The 23501-nt window shown below is 39.2% G+C and overlaps 1 protein-coding gene and 1 pseudogene across 2 annotated transcripts in view; one reads left to right on the top strand and one right to left on the bottom strand.

The window, feature by feature from the left end:
* Positions 1 to 23501, top strand: part of MIER3 (MIER family member 3) — a 194106-nt gene that overhangs the window by 28747 nt on the left and 141858 nt on the right. For both annotated transcript variants that reach the window (XM_047864619.1, XM_047864611.1), the window contains exon 3: positions 14707 to 14824. The gene's annotated coding sequence lies outside the window, so the exon portion shown is untranslated. The remainder of the gene's footprint in view (positions 1 to 14706; positions 14825 to 23501) is intronic.
* On the bottom strand, positions 11123 to 11305 carry LOC125146868 (uncharacterized; annotated as a pseudogene).

Below are 23501 nucleotides of genomic sequence, written 5' to 3'. Positions count from 1 at the left end.
GATCTGAAGAATTCTACAGTAATACGCATTGCAGTGTTTCTGGAAATAGTGAGCCAGAGACATGTTAGGGATGGGTACGTAAAATGTGGGGGGTGTGGAATTCTATGCAGGTAGAAGAAATATATACACATGTATATGTATAAATTAAGTATTATGATGAACTAAAACTTCTACAAGTGAAGTCTAATATGAAAAGTAATAAATAAATGATAAAAACCATACACTTATGCAGTATTAACCGCCTTGAAAATATTTTGGTAAAAATAATAGATAATTGCAATGAAGATGGTATAAAATAGACTTAAGGAACACTGACATTACTAGATATTTGAAGATGACAACTTAAAGAAAACAAAGGAAAACAAAACAAATACCATAAGTATGTTCTTTCCAAGTCAATTTATAAATTAATACCTTCCCAATGAAAACGCCAATAGGAGTTTTCGTTGAACTAGGTAAAAGTGATAGAAAGCTCATTAAATATAAAGTTTACTAAGCAGGCTATCAAAGAATAGCCTGAATGAGAAGAGCAAAGAAAGAGACAGTAGCTTTCAAAATAGGATATCACATTGTGATGCAACAAGCATTTATAAAAGGGCACAAAATAGATTCATGGAACTGCACGGAAACCTCAGAAATAGAACTTTATACACGCAATAATTTACTGTGTAATAAAAGAGACACTACAAAATAAAGGCAGAGGGAAGCATGATTTTATGAATGCTTAGACAACTAGTCGATAATCTGGAGAAAATTAATTTAGAGCCATAAAACTTAGAGCTTTATGTACCAAAATAGTTTCTTTTTTAAATGAATTCTTCTAAGCATTTTACATGTAGTATTTCATTTAATGTTTATAATAACTTTGTGAGATACATATAATTATTACAATGATTTCATAGTGAAAACTGAGGCATAGAAAAATTTTAAAACTTATCTACCATCAAGTCATTAGTATGTGGTAAGAGCAGGATTTGAACTCAAGCAATATAATACCAGAAATATGTTTTTATCCAGTGCATTATGAACAGCCTGCTGTCTGCCAGGCACTGTGCTTAGCATTATCTCATATACTCCTTGTGGTGGATTGTCTACAAAGGGAGCAGCCAAATTCCTCCCTTCCGTGTAGTTGCTGCTCTTCCTATTAAGAGATGGAGTCTATTTCCCTTCCCCTTGAATTTGCACTGGCTTTATGACCTGTTTTGGCCAAAAGAATGCAGCAAAAATAATGTCATATGAATTCGAGAGGTCAGGTCTCCAAAGGCCCAGCAGCTGATGCTTTCATTCGCTTGGAGCCCTGAGCTCCATATGGAGGGAGAGGCCCATCTAGCCTCCAGGTATTCTGGCGTTCCCAGCTGTGAGTGATTCTGGATCCCCCAGCTCCAATTGAGCCTTCAGATGATTGCAGCTGCCTGATAACACCAGGCAAGATGTACAGAAGAATTGCCCAGCTGAGCCAAACATAGAAGCAGAATTAAGAGCAAGTAAATTGTTTTGGGCCACAAAGTTTTGGGGTAATTTGTCACACACTATAGGTAGCAAAAATTCTCCTCATAATCCTATGAAGTAAATTAGAACTTAACTATTCTAAGTCTGCAGAGGAGGAAACAAGGTTCAGTCTAGTTAAGTAACATGGGCAAGGTCATGTGACCGCTCAGTAATGGAGCTGAGATTTGAAACCTGGTGTGTCTGATTCCAGAGTGCCTTCAACCTCATGTCCTTCTGTCTCTGAAAAGGGAACTCACATGCCTGAGTCTTTCTGTTTCCCACCCAGAACTTAGTGTAGAGAAGCATACCATATTGCTTCTAAGAGTCTCGGGTCTCCCAAAGACTCTTCAGGAATATACAGAAATCTGTGGGCAATGATGCTCAACAGAATCTTAAAGAGGAGGTATGTGTCAGTTGAGGGAGAAGTATTTCAATCCTAGATATAAGAGATTCCACTTCTGTATTTTATTTTTATTTATTTTTTATTTTTTTTTCAACGTTTATTTTTTGGGGGACAGAGAGAGACAGAGCATGAACGGGGGAGGGGCAGAGAGAGAGGGAGACACAGAATCTGAAACAGGCTCCAGGCTCTGAGCCATCAGCCCAGAGCCCGACGCGGGGCTCGAACTCCCGGACCGCGAGATCGTGACCTGGCTGAAGTCGGACGCTTAACCGACTGCGCCACCCAGGCGCCCCCACTTCTGTATTTTCAACATAGATAGTTCCTTCCCCAGAAAACACAGTTCAGGCATCTCCAATGTAGAAATATATTCCCCATCGAATACTGGGTGAGGCTTTGGTTTATTGTCTAACTGAGATTATCACTAGCTAACCTAAAACAAATGTTTCACACGTGCCTTTGTTTCTTTTTTTTGGTTGAAATTAAAAGCACACTCTCTGAGAGATTTTCTTCCTTCCCTGCCCAGCTTGTTGAAGGAATCAGTTTCTGCTTTTAATCAAGACACTAATAAGGACTTATATGAATTGGCTTGACCTTGGATGAGAATTTACTGGAGACCTAAGTAAGATCTTTGGGGTTTCCAAGACCTTCATTGTAATCCAAACTTGAATATGAGTGATGAAATGGTATCCAGAGTGTTTCTCAAGGTCTTTTCTAAAAGAAAAAAAATAAGTCTGCGTGAGGTTTTAGACATGGAATTTATTTCCGAAGACTGATTTTGGCAACTGAAGAGTTTTGTATGCTTTTGTTATGCCAATTAAAAGCAACTCTATCATGTCTCTTGAGATCCAGAAACAATGTTCTTTCAATTTTTTGCTTTGTTTGCTGGTTTTTAATATTATTTTTGCCCCCTCACCCTGTTGGTATTTAAGTCTGTTTCTTTTTGTCTTGTGTATGGGTTGTATTTGTCTGTGCCTTCCACAGAACAGATATCATAGAAACATTTCTTCAAAGGAGAAATGACAGCATCGTGAGTACATCACAGCTCTTTTAGTTCATGGCTTCTGTTTCCCTTTGTGCACATAACTTTGCTTCCAGAAGAAGTAGCTGCTTATAATTTTAAAATATGGAAAAGTAATACAGTTAACCAAGCAATTTTCAGGTATCACTGAAATTGCAGATTTGAAAATTCTCTTTCTTTTTCTTTTAGGAGAGAAAGATTAAAATGAAAGTAAAGGAAGCTAGAGAAAATGTTATTAAGAAAATTATAAAGACAAGATACATTTACAGTACTGTACTATATTTATGGGGGAAAATCCCCATGCAAGTGGACTGGTGCAGTTCAAACTCATGTTGTTCAAGATTCAACAGTAAAAAGAACTGGTAGAATAAGATCAGTGAAGCTAAAATCCCTATGCATATGGGATGCATAGGGATCACAAGAAGGAACTTCCTAAATTAAACTTAATGAGAAATGAAATTAGGTAGGTTCAAAATTTAACAGTTGAGTTCAACCACTTGTACAAATGATACGACAAAAGAAATGCCTTCAAATAATAACTGAAGAATGTGGAAATATCCAAAATCTAATCAAGGAGGCTTGTGTTAACTTCAGGGAGGCATGTTAAGTTGCATATAAGAAAGTGTCAGCAGGTTCAGAAATTCAAATGCCCAAAGGGACCAGGCAGATAATATAAATATGTCTATCAAGCTGAACTTAAAACAAAAAATAACACCCCACCCACCCCAGCAACCTATGGAATGAGATAAAATGTTTGCCAGTCATAGATCCTATAAGGGGCTAATATCCAGAATATATAAAAAAAAAACTACCACAACTCAACAATAACAAAAAACAACCCAATTTAAAAATGGATAAAGAACTGGAACAGACATTTCTTCAAAAATCTATGAATTGCCAACAAATCCATGAAAAGATGATTAACATTACTAATCATTAGGGAAATGCAAACCAAAACCACGTTGAGATACCATTTTACACCCATTAGGAGGACCACTATCAAAAAAGCGGAAAATAACAAGTGTTGGTGAAGATGTGGAGAAATTGGAATTTTTGTGCACTGTTGGTAGGAATATAAAGTGTAACGACTACAAAAAACAATATGGTATTTCATCAAAAAATTAAGAACATAATTACCATGTGATTCTAGTTCTAAGTATATGCCCCAAAGAATTAAAAGCAGGAACTTCAAAAAAATATATGTAAATTCAGTGAAAGACTAAAAAGGGGGAAAGAAAAATGTGTAGGGTGGGAAAATAGTAAATTTTAAAGGAACATATATTAGTGTCATGAATTTAAAATAATTGAGTTTATTACTATTTTGGTCACATTAAAGAACTAGTGATTGTTTCAGTGAAATTAACATTGTACTGAGGTGCCTGGGTGTTTCAGTCAGTTAAACAAACAACTCTTGATTTTGGCTCAGGACATGATCTCACAGTCCTGAGATGGAGCCCCCCCCCCCACCCCACACACACACATCAGACTTCTGCTGGGCATGGAGCCTGCTTAAGAGTCAGTCTTCCTCTCTCCCTCCCCAGCTCTTGCTCTCTCAAAAAGAAAAAAAATGAAAAATGAAAAAGGTAACATTGTCTCCAGCAAAGATTTGCAGACCATTCTAGCTTTTGTGCTGCTTGCTTTACATCTCTCTCTTCAGTCTTCTTTAATCAACACTCTGCCATGAAGTTTGGGGTTTTGGTTTGTTACTAGTAGCGTCCAGGCCAAATGTCTTCTGTGGGGAAAAGACAATAAGAAACAAAACGCTGAACTGAACTCCCTTTCAGCAGCTTCATCTCTAAATGTGCTTGACAAAGATAAGGAAGTGAGACTGATCTATGTGAAGCAGGTAGGCAACAAATATTCTGGCAAAAAGCTTTCACTTTGTTTTGCTTTTAACGGTTACTTGTAACAGCAGAGACAATGTGAAGCTGCCCTGTAGGCTAATAGTGAGCAGGGAAGAGCTGAAGGCCACAAAGCTACAAGAGATATAAAGGACTGAAAAAGGCAGGGTGACCATTTGGAAAATTGTAAGCTCTTCTTTATTAATATCTAAAGGTACAGTTTCTGGATCAGACTTCTTGGATTCCAAATCCTGGCTTTCTCTCTAGCTGTGTGACTTTGAAAAAGTTCACTAAACTCTTCTGAACTTCAGTTTCCTGAAACTTTAATTTTTTTTTTTTTAATGTTTGTTTATTTTTGACGGAGAGACAGAGCATGAGTAGGGGAGGGGTAGAGAGAGAGAAACACATAGAATCCGAAGCAGGCTCCAGGCTCTGAGCTGTCAGAAACAGAGCCCGACGCGGGGCTCGAACTCACGAACCGCGAGATCATGACCTGAGCTGAAGTCAGACGCTCAACCAACTAAGCCACCCAGGTGCCCCTCCTGAAACTTTAAATAGGAATAAGGAGAAACCTTAAGACATAGATTTGTCATGATGAGCAAATGACTACGTGTAAAGCACCTAGAAGGAAGCCTCGCAGTGAAATTGCTTACTGAATGTTAGGCAGAGCCCTTCCAGACTATGAGTTGGAGGCTAAGGTCCCCAACCCCTCAGGGGACCAAAGCACATTGGAAGCAGGGTCAGCAAGAGCAGAAGAAGACAGCCTATCATTTATTAATATTATTGAAGTCAATAGACCTTGATTAGCACCAAGAAATGGGTTGTCCTGTGGGGACACAAAGATGATTCAGACAGAGATTCTATGACCCAGAAATCTATTGGCAGATAAGAGGCATATGGTCACCTGGCTTCTGGTGAACAGAGGCCCATTTTTGGGGATTCACAGTGGAGTGAGTGTCAGAGTGATACTCCAGCGGCCAGCATTCATTCTATGCAGAAAACGCTCCTTGCATGAGGCTATTGGTATGGAGCAAAGAACATACATAGGTTTTAGAGTAAAACAGGCCTGTGTGGTCTGATTTGGCCATGCTGGAGCATTGCTGAGCCTCAAATAGCCTCCTCTGTAAAATGGGAATGATATTTACCTTATAAGGTTGTTGTAATAATTGAGATGATGCAGGTTAAAACACTTAGCACACATAGTGAGTGTTAATTCACTGAACATGTATTTATTAAATACCTACTCTTGCAGGCAACCAAAAAAACCCAACAAAACAAAGGAAGAAAAAAAAAGACCTAGTTCCTAGAGAAACCTGGGAAGAAAAAAATATTCAGAGGAAGAGAACTATGTCCAGGAAGGCATACAGTTGCCAAGCACTACGCAAATTGAATGCTTCACACAAGTTTATTCATGCAATGCTTACTTGATCAACAGTTATGAATTAGATGCTCTTATACCTTAATACCCCCATTTTATAGGGGTGTGGCTAGAGAAGAGGCAAGACAGGCAGTATTCAGATTGTGTGAACCTCATAGCATAGGTCATGCACAAAATCTGAAGCCTGTGCTGGGCCCCTTATGTTTGCCCCTCCCAATCCACTCTCCACCCTGCTCTGCCCACTCAAGGCCCAGTATCGAGGGCTATGTGCCTGTCTTACACTGGGCTTCTGTCCCTGGTTATCTCTGCGGAGGGAGGAGACTAAGTCAGGGTATTGGCTTCCCAAGCTCCTGCTTTGTGAGCTGGCTGCATTCCTTACTGAAGGCCATTTCTCTGAAGCAGGCCAACTCCACATGACTCTCCCCTTTTACTCCAGTTCATGCTCCCTCTCTTTAAATCTCTACGCTTAAGGGACCTAGCGTCCAATTGGCCACCACAGGAGATCACTGCACTATCCTTGTAGGTTTCCCCACATACACAACTTTATAAATAAACCTGAACACTTTTTCATCCATCTCCAAAGCCACTTCCCCAGTCTAGGCTGTCCCTTCACTGGACGACAGGAGTAGCATTTTAACTTGTTTTACTGTATCCACTCTTTGGGAGAGGGGAGGTGGGGTGGGGGGGGAGGAAGACAGGAGAGGATGGACAGAAGGGCATAAAAAGGGAATGGTCTTATTCTTCTCCAATCACTGATTTTTGTCATTGGTGGTGGTATTGTCATTGGTGGTGGATTCTTGCTTTTGTCTCCCATATCACTAGGGATATGGTGAGATGTTGGGTAGATTTCACAGTTTAATGGTTACTTTCTGTTATTTTTTTTAAATTTTTTTTTAATGTTTATTTATTTTTGAGACAGAGAGAGACAGAGCATGAACGGGGGAGGGGCAGAGAGAGAGGGAGACACAGAATCGGAAGCAGGCTCCAGGCTCTGAGCCATCAGCCCAGAGCCCGACGCGGGGCTCTAACTCACAGACCAGGAGATCATGACCTGAGCTGAAGTCGGACACTTAACTGACTGAGCCACCCAGGCGCCCCTACTTTCTGTTATTAAAATCTAGTCAGATTTAATCCCAAATTTTATTAATCTATTTTTTGAAGAATTTATCATAAAAATTGTCAAATGTATAATTTTCAAATGTTTAAGAGTCGACAGAATATAATAAAATGTCCCATTACACCAGATTGAATTATTGCCAACAATTTGCCAGATATTCTAGTTTCCTTTTTTCTTATCTCTGGATTATTTTAAAGCAAATTGCAGATATAATACATATTCATTTGTAAATGCTTTGGCATATATCAATAATATATAAGCTCAATTTTTTAGGTCAATTTTTCAAAAACAAATTCTAATGCCATTACCACACCTTAGAAAACAGTTACTTCTTTTACTTTTTAAGTCTGTTTCTTTATTTTGAGAGAGACAGAGACAGCGTGAGCAGGGAAAGGGCAGAGACAAAGGGAGAGAGAGAATCCCAAGGAGGCTCTGCACTGTCAGCACAGAGCTGCATGTGGGGCTTGAACTCACAAAACTGAGATCATGACCTAAGCCAAAACCAAGAGTCAGATACTTAACCAACTGAGCCACCCAGGCACCCCAAAACAATTATTTCTTCATTTTCATATAACACCCAGTACATACTCAAATTTGTTCAGTTGCTCCCAAATTTCTTGTGCAGTTGTTTTGTCTCAGTTAGGATCCAAACAATTTATAATCCCTCCTCCCTTTCTTCTTAATCTCCTTCATTTGTTGAAGAAACCAGGTCATTCATCCTATACAATGTCCCACAGTCTGGATTTGGCTGACTATATCCTTGTGATATTGTTTAACATGTTCCTCTAGCTCTCACATTTTCCATGAACTAGATCTAGAGGCTTGATTAAATTTAAGATAAATTTCTTGGCACATATGGGGCTATGAACTTCATCTTTTCGATATACTTCAATCTGTTCTCTATATAACAACTAAGTAGTTTTTAAACATATATAAATCTGATGATGTCCCCAGTACCATACCCCCACCATACTTAAAAACACTGAGTTGTATCCTAGGGCTCTAAATCCAAAGATCAAAGTCCTTAACAGAATTGCAGGAAGCTGCTTTTCATTGTCATCTTGTACTGCTTTACCAAATTCTACCACACTGGCTTACTCTTAATATTTCCCATTCCAGAAGGCTCCGCCCTTTAACTTATTCCTGGAGAAAACTTAAGCTGCTCAGTAAGGCTCTTGGACCACCTTGCAAGTGACTGCAAGATAGAGAGACAAGGCTAATCCAATGAGCAATATCTAACTGGTAAGAGTCCAGTGTTGCTCTAGTCTCTTCTAATCACTCATTACTTCATATATGCTCTGCAATGAAACCAATTTTTTAATCAATTAATTAATTAATTTTTAAATTTACATGCAAGTTAGTTAGCTATAGTGCAATAGGAGTAGATTCAGGAGTAGATTCCAGTGATTCATCCCCTATGTATAACACCCAGTGCTCATCCCAACAAGTGTCCTCCCTAATGCCCCTTACCCATATAACGCCCCCCCAACCCCTCCAGCAACCCTCAGTTTGTTCTCTGTATTTAAGGGTCTCTTATGTTTTGTCCCCCTCCTTGTTTTTGTATTATTTTTGCTTCATTTCCCTTATGTTCACTTTTTTTGTCTCTTAAAGTCCTCATATGAGTGAAGTCATATGATATTTGTCTTTCTCTGACTTATATCACTTAGCATACTACCCTCTAGTTCCATCCACATAGTTGCAAATGGCAGGATTTCATTCTTTCTTGCTTGCTGAGTAATACTCCATTGTATGTATATATATACCATATATATATATATATATATATATATATATATATATACCACATCTTCTTTATCCATTCATTGGAGATATATATATATATATATATACATATATATATATATATATACCACATCTTCTTTATCCATTCATTCACTCATTCATCCATGGACATTTGAGCTCTTTCCATACTTTGGCTATTGTCGATAGTGCTGCTATAAACATTGGGGTGCATGTGCCCCTTTGAAGCAGCACACCTGTATCCCTTGGATAAATACCTAGTAGTGCAATTGCTGGGATGTAGGGTAGTTCTGGTTTTAATTTTTTGAGGAACCTCCATACTGTTTTCCAGAGTGGCTGCACCAGTTTGCATTCCCACCAGCAGTGCAAAAGAGATCCTCTTTTTCCAAATCTTCGCCAGCATCTGTTGTTGCCTGAGTTGTTAATGTTAGCCATTCTGACAGATATGAGGTGGTATCTCATTGTGGTTTTGATTTGTATTTTCCTGATGATGAGTGATGTGGAGCATTTTTTCATGTGTCAGCCATCTGGATGTTTTCTTTGGAAAAGTGTCTATTCATGTCTTTTGCCCATTTCTTCACTGGATTACTTGATTTTTGAGCTTGATAAGTTCTTTATAGATTTTGCATACTAACCCTTTATGTGATATGTTGTTTGCAAATATCTTCTCCCATTCTTTTAGTTGCCTTTTAGTTTTGCTGATTGTTCCCTTCACTGTGCAGAAACTTTTTATGTTGATGAGGTCCCAATAGTTCATTTTTGCATTGTTTCCCTTGCCTCCGGAGACATGTTGAGTAAGAAGTTGCTGTGGCCAAGGTCAAAGAGGTTTTTGCCTGCTTTCTCCTCAAGGATTTTGATGGCTTCCTGTCTTACATTGAGGTCTTTCATCCATTTTGAGTTTATTTTTGTGTATGGTGTAAGAAAGTGGTCCAGGTTGATTTTTCTGCATGTCAGTGTCCAGTTCTCCCAGCACCACTTACTGAAGAGACTGTCTTTATTCCATTGGATATTCTTTCCTGCTTTGTCCAAGATTAGTTGGCCATACGTTTGTGGGTCCATTTCTGGGTTCTCTATTCTGTTCCATTGATCTGAGTGTCTTTTCTTGTGCCAGTACCATACTGTCTTGATGATTACAGCTTTGTGATACATCTTGAAGTCCAGGATTATGATGCCTCCAGCTTTGGTTCTTTTTCAAGATTTCTTTGACTATTTGGGCTCTTTTCTGGATTATTTGTTCTAGCTTTGTGAAGAATGCTGGTGTTATTTTGATAGGGATTTCATTGAATGTATAGATTGCTTTGGGTAGTATCGACATTTTAACAATATTTGTTCTTCCAATCCGGGAGCATGGAATATTTTTCCATTTTTTGTGTCTTCTTCAGTTTCTTTCATAAGCTTTCTGTAGTTTTCAGTGTATAGATTTTTCACCTTGTGGGTTAGGTTTGCAATCAAACTGATTAACACAATAGCCTTTTACCTGCTGTCTCCACTTCTGTTTGCATCCCTGCCCTTGTTTATAGCCTCATGATCTAACCAAGGGATTCCATCCTACACCCAAACTATCCAATCTGCTATACTAAGCAGGGAAATGGAAATTTGTTTCAGACCATCCTGAACAGTAACAGTAAGCATCACAGACACCTGGTAAAATAGCCAGTGGACTGAAAGAACAATCAGGATGAGTGATGCAAAAGGAAAATATACCATCCCAAGAATGCTCCTGGTGCATGCCAGCATTCTACCCTAGAGTTACGGTGTTACCCTTACTCCTCCCTCAGTCTAAGTGTATGGGGGTCAGTAGCTAATTAAGCACAAAACCTGGATATGGAGGGAACAATGACAATAACAAAAATGATTGGTGTGGGTGTTGAGTGTCAGCAGGACACTGGAAGGTTGGTAGGGTATAAGGAGAAAACTATGAGGTGCTAAAGATGCCTACTGGAAAGAAATTGAAAAGGTGGCCAGATGGAAAGAAAACAATGACCCAGTTTGGGCCTTGAAGGAGTTACCAAGGGAGGCAGACATAGAAAGTAACAATAAAACAAAATTAAAAATAAAAATTATAATAGAAATCTGTATAAAGTCATAGGTGAGAAAGCCAACCCCTGCTTGGAGGAATTAGAAAATATTTCACTAAAGATTTTAAAAAGCAAACACTTGTTATAAACTTTTGAAGCAAGGTGAGATTTCTTGCATGCCTAGTGGGTAAGGGTCCTTTGAGTAGGGAAAAGTTTTCAATTAGCCATAATCACGTCTCGGATAAACCTCATTGGCTATGATACTGCCACTGTGCAAAGCTTAGGGGTCATCTGAGTAGAAGCAACACACGAGCAAAGATATGGAGACATAAGAGGGCAGTATGGGTTAAATGTTGGGCCAATGATTTAGATAGAGTTGAAAATTAACCATGTTTGCAGAAATAGTAGGCATAGAGGTTGGATGTAGGGCAGAAGTACAAGACCAGGTGGTTCAGGGTCTGGGTGTGACAGCAGAACAATTAGTCTAAGAATCTGGGTTTTGGAGAATACCATCCTGGCTTTAAAACTCATGCCATCTACGGGCAACACATTGTCATTCCCAACCCACACTTTGGGAGGTGACTTTCTTGCAGGAAGCTGTTGGAGGCCTCAGATTCACAAAACAGGTGCTCTTCTCATGGGCTGACCTCACTGCCTATTACCTGATCTTCTCCAGACTCAATGGGGAAATTATCAGCAAGGTCAAGTCTGATCTGGTTTCCTTAAGACATACAGTCAGTTGACCCTATATTATAGATGAATCCTTTCAAGACTTCACTTTTTTTTTTTTTTGAAAGAGAGAGAGAGAGAGAGAGAGCAGGAGAGTGCAAGTGAGGGAGGAGCTCAGGGAGAAGGAGAGAGACTCTCAAGCAGATTCCATGCCCAGCACAGAGCCTGATGTGGGGCTGGGTCTCATGACTGTGGGATCATGACTGGAGCCAAGATCAAGAGTTGGATGCTTAACTGACTGAGCCACCCAGGCACCCCAAGACTTCACTTTTTAATGTCAGAGACACAAAAAATTCAGTAAGTGGAAGGCTGGATTGCAAGACGGTGGTTGCAATAGAAAGTGGAAGGCTGAATTGCAATAAGCAATATTTGTTGTTTTTGTCTTATTAGACTCCTTCCAAGCTTTACTTTGGTAAGCACTTACTTAGCAAATCCCCTTAACATCTGTTTAGACCAGAAAGGGCCTTCTGGAAAGTCTTTGGCTTTACAGCTTATGCTGATGTCACACTAGACCCAAGATTTTCATTGTATTTGCTATGAATGAGACTTCTGAACACATTACCTGATGTGGGCCCACCAGCGATTAGTTAATGTTTTGTTTCAACAACGTTGCCAAGTGCTTACACACACCTGAGATATCTTACACACATCTAAGATATCTTCTTTATTTTTTATTTTATCCCCTTCTTTTTTTTTATTTTTTAAAATGTTTTCCTGAAAATATGAAAATTGCCAAGATCATGGCCTATCACTCCAACAGCATGTAAATCTTAAAAACAAAGACATTCAGGGTCGCCTGGCCTGGGTGGCTCAGTTGGTTAAGCATCCCACAATCTCACAGTTTGTGAGTTTGAGCCCTGTGTTGGGCTTTGTTCTGACAGTGTGCAGCCTGCTTGGGATTCTCTGTCTCCCTCTCTCTCTGCCCCTCCAATGCTTGTGCTCTCTCTCACTCTCTAAACAAACAAACAAACAAACAAACAAATAAATAAATACATAAAACTTATAAACAAAGAACAAAGACATTCAGATACATACCTACTGAGTGATGACTTAACTCATGAAGTTTAATATTGATAAAATACTATTATCAACTTATAGTCCATATTCAGTTTTCATCGATTGACCCAATATCATCCTTTATGGGAACTTTCTCCCCTAATCTAAGATTCTATCATGTCCCATTACTCTGAAACATTTCCTCAGTCTTTATATTAATATGTTTTACTAATAAAGAAACATGAATACAGAGCCCAAATAACATAAGTAATGAGGCATGTCAGAGAGTGCGTATTTAATTATCATTTTTATTTTATTTTATTTTGTTTTACTTTATTTTATTATATTTTAAACGTTTATTTATTTTTGAGACAGGGAGAGACAGAGCATGAGCGGGGGAGGGTCAGAGAGAGAGGGAGACACAGAATCCGAAACAGGCTGCAGGCCCTGAGCTGTCAGCACAGAGCCTGATGTGGGGCTCAAACTCACAGACCGCAAGATCATGACCTGAGCCGAAGTCGGCCACTTAACCGACTGAGCCACCCAGGTGCCCCTATCATTTTTATCTTATAAGAGGCCTTTGCAATAGTCTGTGTAAGAGATTATAAGGAAGTTAAACCAACTAAAGAGACATCGATCGCTTTCAGAAGATGCACACAGAGGACTCTATTAATTTTGTGTGGGAGATAGGTGAAGAGGATAGGTCTGTGATCACTTCAAGGTTTCTAACATGGTAGTCAGCACAGACAGGGTGCCAAGCATTGCTGGAGAGAATATTGTGAGGAACTGCATTGAAGGGGAAGATGGTCAATAACTTTTGGATATGCTGAGTGTAAGTTGCCTCAGGAGTGACCAAGGAGAGTTATGTAGTAGTAACTTGTATCCTGTCCCAGTGTGGCTGGGCCCTGCCCAGTTAGAGCCCTGAAAGTCTGCATCCTGGAAATCTCATTCCTAAGGAAAATGGGACAGTTTTTTGCCCTATAATAAGTAGGCCATTAGTAACATGAGCTTGGAGCCCAGAGAGTGAAGTTAGTGGTAGAAGGGCACACACCCATGTAAAGGTGACCGTTTGGAACTTTGAGAGGGATTGAGACAACCCAAGAAGAAAAACCAGATGAGAAGGCCTGAGAGGCTCTACTGGAAGCTGAGACCCAGAGTGTTTCTCTTTCTCAACAAGCAATTTCCTAGGTCAGCAATCATAAAACAAGCATTGATTAACTTACTGTGTATTTCAAATTACTTTTTGCACCACTGTGAGCTGTTCATAAATTTGCTGTCTTAGGAACAGAAATGAAATCAAATTTATTATCCAACGAGGTGGTTATTATCACCCCTTCAGTCTGGGACTTCTTTACTAGACTCATTATTAAGTTGGGAGATTTAACTTCTTTTTAGTGTTACTCATTTTTCATTCAATTCTTTACAACCACTTTCCATAGTGGCTTGTGATCATTACTTTTCAATTTTGGGTTTCCCAATAGCCTTTTCTACAATATGGTCCATTTTCTGCATCATGAAATTCAGCAGAGTGGAACATAGGTTAAATAAAATAAATTTAAAAGTTTGTTAAGCTCTGTATCTATAAAAATGATAGAAACTATGCTCTTTTCTATTATTTTCCAAAAATAATGGGTATAGTTGGATCTTACTTGATCTACAGATTTACTGTAGTAACGCATTAAACACAGTGTTATCATCTAATTGTTATTTGGTCCTCATTGGGTCAAAATGTTTTAATTCAGTAAGTTAGATATAAATGATTATTTTGGTTCAAGGTCTTAATGACAGATCTAATAGGGCCTGAGAGGTCATCTATCCCATCCAAGGCTGTTCCTGTCTTTGCTTTCATACTTAGCCTTTTTGAAGATAGCAAGTTAAACTTGACACATTTATATAATATTATAAATGTTATGCTTCCATGGCAGTTTCTTATACTGATCTTATTTGATTCCTACAGCCACCCAGCTGCCCTACTTTTTATTGAGATTTTACCCAGAACTTCAATATATAGATGATAAAAGTTGAACTTCTCTGCTTCAAGCTGAGGTGAGAGTTTGGGAGCACCACTCATACAGGTATTCTTTGTTTTGTTTTGATTGTCTTTTGCCACTAAGCAGCAGCTTCAGCTGCAGTCCTGCACCAAACCAACTTGCTTTCTTCAAACTATTTCCTTGCTCGCCAAAGCTCTCACATATGCGATTCAATAAGAATTAAATAATGAATTGCTAACATCTATTGAACATTTACCCTTTGCCAGACGTGTTTGTTGTTAAGTGAATTATCTTGTTTAATTATCATAGCCATCCCCGGAAGAAGAGAAGACTGAGGCTTGGAAAGTTTAAATAACTTAGCGTAAGAACACATAGCTAGCTGGCAGGTGGTGAATTGTATTCCATTATCTACTACTCTTAGTGGATAAACTAATCTGTTTTCCAGTGCAGATACCTTTCATTTCTAAGCAATGTAGCTAGCCATGTTTGAAAACACCTCATGCTTTAAGTTCTAGGAGCATCTGTTATACGTTTGCTTTTGCCTACATAACAGCACAGCTGGCTAAATAGGTGATGAAAGACACATAATGGCAGGTGACAGTAAGAAGTGCTGTTTGCTATTTGAAAATTTGTATCCAGAGTAACACATTCCTTCTGAAATGTATTATCAAGGCTAAACATATTAATTATTCAGATGTCATCTCGGATGTGGTACTTGTCAAAAACAGAAAGCTGTTTTCCCAAAACACCTCACTCTTAATGTGCCTAACATCAGAAGCTGTTCATGTTCATTCTAGATTACTGCAGTGCTTCACTTTGGGACTTTTCTATTAAATATACATTGCCTTAGATGAGTTATTCATTGTCTTAAAATTTCTGAGGACTGAGATACTGATTTATTTCATGTTCCAATATGTGGCAGTATAGATAACATTGAACCTGGTCTTTCCTTTCATTAATTTTTAATTTTTAATTTTTTTAAGTTTATTTATTTTGAGAGCAAGAGGGCACCAGTGGGGGAGGAACAGAGACAGAGGGAGGGAGAGAGAATCCTAAGCAGGCTCCACACTGTCAGTGCAGAGCCTGATGTGGGGCTCTAACTCATGAACCATGAGATGATAACCTGAGCCAAAATGAAGAGTCAGATGCTTAACTGATTGAGCCACCCAGGCACCCTTCATTAATTTTTTAAAAAGTAATCTCGGGGTGCCTGGGTGGCTCAGTCGGTTGGGTGTCTGACTTTGGCTCAGGTCATGATCTCAGTTTGTGAGTTTGAGCCCCGTGTCGGGCTCTGTGCTGACAGCTCAGAGCCTGGGGCCTGCTTCAGATTCTGTCTCTCCCTCTCTCTCTCTGCCCCTCCCCTGCTCACACTGTGTCTCTCTGTCTCTTGAAAATAAATAAACATTAAAAAAATTAAAAAAAAAAAGTCATCTCCACCCAATGTGAGGCTAGAACTTAAAACCTCAAGATCAAGAGTCACATGCTCTACCCAGTCAGCCAGGCCCTCCGTTAGTATTTTTTTCTTGTGGAATTTATGAAGGATTACTTCCTGTCTCCCTCTCTTTTTCTTTTCTTTTCTTTTCTTTTCTTTTCTTTTTTTTTTTTTTTTTTTTTTGTGAAGGTCTCTCTCTTTCTCTCCTTCTCCCTGTCTCAAAACATTCATTATTGTATTTTCTTATCAAAGAATTATTCTTCGATTTAACACACAATAGCTTGGGACTATTTATTTACATTCATGACCAGCATTTCTCACAAAATAAGGCAGACAGCTCTTCCTTCTGAGATACAGGTGTGTTTATGGAAGCCCCAAAGAAATTCCATATGAATCCATCTAGGGTACAACCTGTCTTAACTTGTCTGTCATCCTGTCTCATTTCCTCTCATCTTGGGGCAGACCTGGGAATTCCTAGTCTTCCTGACCCTCTTCTCTTGCTCCTCCCCTTCCTGTACTATGACAAAGATTCTCTTAGTTCATCCTGCTCCTTCCATTCCTGTTGCAGATCAAGGCCAAGAGAAATCAAGTCCAAAAAAATGTATCATTTATCCCTTGGTAGGACTAATCAGGTTATAACTGTGTACAGAAACATTGCTTTGGGTGCAAATATTTCTTTTCTTTTCTTTTCTTTTCTTTTCTTTTCTTTTCTTTTTTTTTTAAGAGAGAGTGAGAGAGATGGAGGAGAGACAGCATGAGCACAAGTGCACACATGGGGAAGGGTAGAGAGAGAGGGAGAGACAGAGAGAGACAGAGAGAGAGAATCCCAAGCAGGCTCCATGCTCAGCGTGGAGCCCGACCAGGGTCTCTATCTGAACTGAAATCAAGAGTGCGAGGCTTAACCCACTGAGCCACCCAGGCACCCCTGGGTACAAATATGTCTAATCCAAGCCTGTATTAGCCTTTAAAATTAGATTCCTCACAGGTCATTGGCCATTCAGATCTTTATCCTAGCTTTAGAACTGACAGTATCTTTACTACTCAGATTCCTAAATTGTTGTGAATCTAATTCTTTTAATGTCTTCTAGGAAAGGAAATTATTGCTTTCATCAACAACTCATGTCAAAGTTTAATGGTTCTTAATGGTTCTTCTACTTCAGTCAGAGATAATTATTTTCATGAAACACTTGGATCTTCATTCCAATATATGCATATGTAAGAGTCTCTGTTATAGGCTGTCTGCCTTGGCTACACCCTGGGGATTTTTTTTTTTTTTTAATATTGCACAAATGCCTTGGATGCTACTAAATAAGAATTCTAGGAAACACAAGGCAGATAATAAATATGAAAAGATTGAGGGAAGTACTGTTCCAAGTACCAAATGAAAATCAACCAAGAAGCTAAGTTTCTAAGATTGGGAGGTGGGTGATGGAGGAAGGTAATGAACTACTTAACAAGAGGACAAAATGGGGAAACAATAGGGCCAGAGAGAAGGAAATAAAAATTTCTTCTCTACTCTCTTAGGATCTCTGGCTGGGCCTGAGAATTAAACTGACTTAAAACAAATTAACAGGAGAAAAGCATACAAGTTTAATTAGAATTTTACATGTATGAAAATCTTCACAAGAAAATGACCCAGAGATATGCCCAGAGCAAAAAGTTTATATATATACCTTTTAGATAAAGAAATAATACATTTGAAAAGACATGATAAGACAAAGGAGGTTTGGGCTAGAGGCAATAAATTATGGGGAAGTGACTAGGAGATGTACGGGGTGGTGGGGGTGGGAGTGAAGAGATTAGTGGAAGATAAAGGTAAGATTTTAGTAAGATTACAGTAAGATTTTAATAAATTTAGTAAGTAAAGATTTTAGTAAATTTATCTGTACAGATCCATCTCAGTGTCAATTCCCAATTTCTGGTGATATGGATGTTCTTTTATTTCTGCTACAGGAAGAGGGCACCTTTCTCATGGGAAATTTTATGGGCTATTTTTAGAGAGGAAAGGGGAGGTCAGAGAGCCCTTCTTGCATCTGCTGCTTCTCAAGTGCCTTCAGCTCAAAATAGTCAATATGCCAAAGTGGCATACTTGGGGTGGCATGTCCTGAATTCCTTCAGGAGATGTCTGTGTGAAAGTCAGAGGGTATTCTGAATATCTATTTTTAAGTACCAAAGCACCCCAAAACTTAGTGTCTTTATACAATAATCATCATTTATTACTTCTCCCAGTTTCTGTGGGTCAAAATCTGAAATGATTTGACTGAGGTGTTCTGGCTTGGGTCTGTCATGGGTCCCAGTCAACTGATGGCTGGGACTGCTGTCACCTGGAAGACTCTTCACTCACATGCCTGACACTGTGTTGGGAAAGATTCTGAGTCTGGAACAGCTGAAGCTCCTCAGACATCTCTGTCTACCTCAGTATGGTCTCTGCTTTGTCTCTCAGGCAGCTTCAGGGTATGAGAATTCTTATGTGGTGGTTCAGGGCTCTAGACCATGCATCCTGAGAGAGAGAGCCAGGAGGAAGGTGTATCACCTCTTCTAACTTGCCTCAGAAGTCACATAGCATCCCTGCCAACAAGAGTATTCTACTACACACATTCTATTTGTTAAGAGTCATAAGGCCAAGCCATGTTTGAGCAAAGGGGAATTAGACCCCATCATTGGTGAAAGGATTGTCAAAGAATTGGCAAACATGTTAAAGTGATCAGAGAAACCTAGGCCAGAAATAAAAACTTGGGAGTCATCAGAATATAAATCATTAAAGAAGTGTGAGTAATTGCAGATAGGGGTATGATGAGATGGAAGGAAGAGAGAGAGAGAGAAAGAGAAAGAGAACAGAACGAGAAGGAAGGGAAGCCAGGTCTGAGCCTTTAAAAATGTCCAACATGTAAAGATTATTTGGCAGAAAAGAATGAGAAGCTCTGATCAGAGAGACTGGACAACCAGTGGAAGAATGCAATATCACAATAGCAGGGACAACAGAATGGCTTCAAAGAGGATCTACAACGAATGCTACTGACAGACAATATACATCTGATTTAGGGAACCACTTGCACTGGGAACCAATTGCACATTTAAATGCTCATGAAAGCGATCCGGTAGAGAATGAGGAATTGAAGATGAGGAGAGAGAATTCTGTCTGGAACCTCAAAGATAAACAAATTATCCACTTAATACCTCAATTGTTCTATCTAGGTCTCTGAGCTAGTGCTGGAGCACCTGAAGTCGGGAAGAAGATATTGATGTGGGGTGCCAACTTCAAGAAAAGCAGAGGACAGAATTCCTTCATGATCCTCTCTCCTTTAAATTTTCTGTAAATGAGATCTAGTGATTAACCAGATTGACACTGGATTTATTTTCCAAGACAACCTCGTGAGTGGTGGTGTGCATTCTTCTATTAGGTGGTACAGAAAGTCTGGTTGTTTTTTGTGATGTTAGCCACCATTGATGATCACTGACTTGATCTGTTGATTCATTAGAGATTGCAAAATGGTGATATTTGAATTCAATATTGTTCCTTCTTTCTACTGGTAGTCCTATAAGGAGAAACTTGTTCATCAAATATTTGCTTATTCTGAGGGACAGCGTGTATAGGAAGCACAGGAGTAATGATTAATTCTTTGCTCTCTTTATCAGTTTTCAAACTTAATGCAGTGGTTCACTAGCATCCTCCAAAAGTGATCATTACAGGACAGTGTATGTATGCTATGCTCCACAGAATCTTTCAGGGGCTGCATGGCAAGGAAGGGTAGGAATTGGGCAAGTTCTGTGTCCTCACCCCAATTTACTCAGTGCAGCTTTTATGTTTTCCATATTGAGCATCGGTGATCCTTTACTGGAAAAGAAATGCTTGCATGGCTTAAAGAAAAAGGATTGAGGGGTGCCTGGGTGGCGCAGTCGGTTAAGCGTCCGACTTCAGCCAGGTCACTATCTCGCGGTCCGTGAGTTCGAGCCCTGCGTCGGGCTCTGGGCTGATGGCTCAGAGCCTGGAGCCTGTTTCCGATTCTGTGTCTCCCTCTCTCTCTGCCCCTCCCCCGTTCATGCTCTGTCTCTCTCTGTCCCAAAAATAAATTAAAAAAAAGTTGAAAAAAAAATTTTTAAAAAGAAAAAGAAAAAGGATTGAAAATAATTGATCTGAAAGATAAATTTTATACCTAGAACATTATAGGCTCAATAAATGTTTGTTGAATGATGAATGATGAACAAATGAATGAATTAAAAAACAGTGAATGACTAGATTTTCAGAACTGAGGGTTATAAATGAGTATCTAGTTCTTTCCAGCCATGGCCTTTGTTCACAGAAAGATAGGCTTCAGGGAAAGGTTATGTGAATAACAGGGATTTGTCTTGCTTTTTTTCCTACTTTCCAATAATCCAGAGACGGCCAGACAGCAGGTGTGTGAGAGAACAGGGAGAGAGAGGATAGAAAGAGAGACGAGAAGAACACCTGGTGTTAAGCCTCTGACTTCCGCTCTGGTCATGGTTTCACAGTTTGGTTCATCAGCTTGAGCTCCCCTTCAGGTGATCTCGAGCCCTGCTTTGCGTGAGCCCCACTTGTCTCTCTCTCTCTCTCTCTGCCTTTCCTAGGATTCTCTCTGTCTCTCTGCCCCTCGCTCCCCACTCTCCTGCACCCACTCTCTCCCTCAGAAAGAAAGAAAGAAAGAAAGAAAGAAAGAAAGAAAGAAAGAAAGGAAGAAAGAGAAGAAGAGAGGAGGGAGGGAATAAGTGAAGTAAAGGGTAGTCTTTTTATCTACTAGTCATCCTCTTTCATTTTGCTTAGTTCCCCAAGGACAGTCTGAAGACCAGGCAGTCACCAGAAACTCCCCTTTCTTAGTCTCATCACAGCTAGCTCAGTCCCTCCACCTTTGAGTTATTCTGTTCTTGATGCCCCTTGGAAACTTGGGTTGCTGTTAGTCTGGAGAACTTTGCCACCCCTCTGGCAGGTCCTTACAAATCCTTTAAACACAAGCTACAAGTGCTTCCCCATGACCGGGGGATCACAGGAACCAAGGGACTCCAGGAACTGTCTCCATCATTGATGTCCTACTTGATGATGTCCTTCAACCACAATTAGCTTTTAAGTTCTTTTCTTTCAGGTAACCCAGCTAGCCTGCTACATACTTTTTTTTTTTTTTTGGTTTTTATTTTAATTCTAATTAGTTAACATACAGTGTAATATTAGTTTCAGGTGCACAATATAGTAATTCAACAATTCCATACGTCACCCAGTGCTCACCACAAGTGCACTCCTTAATCCCCATCACCTATTTTGCCCATCCCCACCCCTCCCCTCTGGTAAAGAATAGTTTATTCCTTATAATTAAGAGTCTGTTTCTTGATTTGTCTCATTCACTCTCTTTTTTTTTTCCTATTTGCTTCTTTGTTTTGTTTCTTTTTAAAAAAATTTTTTTAAGTTTATTTATTTTGAGAGATAGAGAGAATGAATAGGGGAGGGGCAGAGAAAGAGGGAGAGAGAATCCCAAGCAGGCTCTGCGCTGTCAGCACAGAACCTGACCCAGGGCTCAAATACACAAACTGCAAGATCGTGACCTGAGCCAAAACCAAGAGTCGCTGAACTGACTGAACAACCCAGGTGCCCCTGTTTGTTTTGTTTCTTAAATTCCACATATGAGTGAAATCATATGGTATTTGTCTTTCTCTGACTTACTTTGCTTAGTATTATACTCTCTAGCTCCATCCATGTTTTTGCAAATGGCAAGATTTCATTCTTTTTTATGGCTGAATAACATTCCATTGTATATATATACCACATCTTCTTTATCCATCAATCAACACTTGGGCTGCCTCTATATCTTGACTATTGTAAATAATGTTGTTATAAAGTTAGGAGGGGAACGTATCCCTTTGAGTGTTTTTGTATGCTTTGGGTAAATACCCAGTAATGCAGTTGCTGGATCGTAGGGTAGTTCTATTTTTAACCTTTTGAGGAAACTCCATACTGTTTTCCAGAGTGGCTGCACCAGTTTGAAATCCCAACAACAGTGCACAGGGTTCCTTTTTCTCTGCATTCTCACCAACACTTGTTGTTTCTCGTATTGTTGATTTTAGCCATTCTGATAAGTGTGAGATCCTGCTACATACTTACATAATCCGTGATGTTTTGTTAACCATAAAGGAAAATATTGAAAAATCCTGGGAGCCTTTCATTCCAAAAATTAACAAAAGGGAATGTGATCTTCCTAATAACATTTCTCTGTCCTAATTTTATTAAAGGTGACTGTATAATTTAAATTCTATTGTAATGAGAGTGGTGAGTTACCTGCAGATAATCAATACTATCTACATACTTTAACTTTCTCTTTTCTTTAAGGCTATTTTTCTGGTTCTTTCACTTACAGGTATACACATTTTCCAACTTCAATAGAAGCTTTTCTTCTCTTTAGAAAAAAACTACATAATTTTCCTTAAAGTTAATACTAATATGGAATTCAAACCCATTCATATGATAATTTACATCATTCAAGTTTATGGCTGTTATTGAGAATCTTACATTATTTGATCTAAGGAAAATCAAAATGAATACGGCTACGGTCAGTTCAAAGTGGGTTTTCATCTCATGCAACACCAAAACCAAATGGGGTAATTTAATATTGCCTAATGTGATATTCAGTATTCATGGAGTACTCACAGTTTCCTCAGATGAAGTCAATATTCTCTTTAAAGGAGAAACATGAATAAAGAAACCACCACGGATGCTATTGCATATCAATTTTAACATCTGGAAATTCTTACCATATGTGAACTGCTTTTCATTGATTGATTGATTGATTCATTCTGTAATCATTTGTAGAGTGCCTATTAGGCGCTGTGTTAGGCTCTGAGAATACTACAAATGAAAGCAAAACAAGAGGGGCACCTGGGTGGCTCAGTTGGTTGACCATCTGACTTTGTCTCAGGTCAAGATCTCATGGTTCATGAGTTTGAGCCCCATGTCAGGCTCTGTGCAGACAGAGCCTGTCTCAGAGCCTGGAGCTTACTTTGGATTCTGTGTCTCCCTCTCTCTCTGCCCCTCCTCCACTCACGCTCTGTCTCTCTCTCTTTCTCTCTCTCTCTCTCTCTCTCAGAAATAAATAGCCATTAAAAAAAATTTAAAAAGAAAACAAAACATGAAATGTTTGGTCCCTTACTGATTATTTGACTGGCAAAAAAATGGGGAAAGAGATCTATAGAAGTGACTCAGCAATTAAAATGATGAAATAGTGCAAAACATGCTATGATTGAGGTAAATCTAGGGTGAGGGGAGCAAATGGAAATGAGGGGTGAGGTTTAGGAAAACTTCCTAGAACAACTGAATCTGAAAAATAGTAA

Source organism: Prionailurus viverrinus, chromosome A1 (assembly GCF_022837055.1).
Source record: "Prionailurus viverrinus isolate Anna chromosome A1, UM_Priviv_1.0, whole genome shotgun sequence".
NCBI classification, from domain to species: domain Eukaryota; kingdom Metazoa; phylum Chordata; class Mammalia; order Carnivora; family Felidae; genus Prionailurus; species Prionailurus viverrinus.
This window is presented reverse-complemented; position numbering and strand designations above follow the sequence as displayed.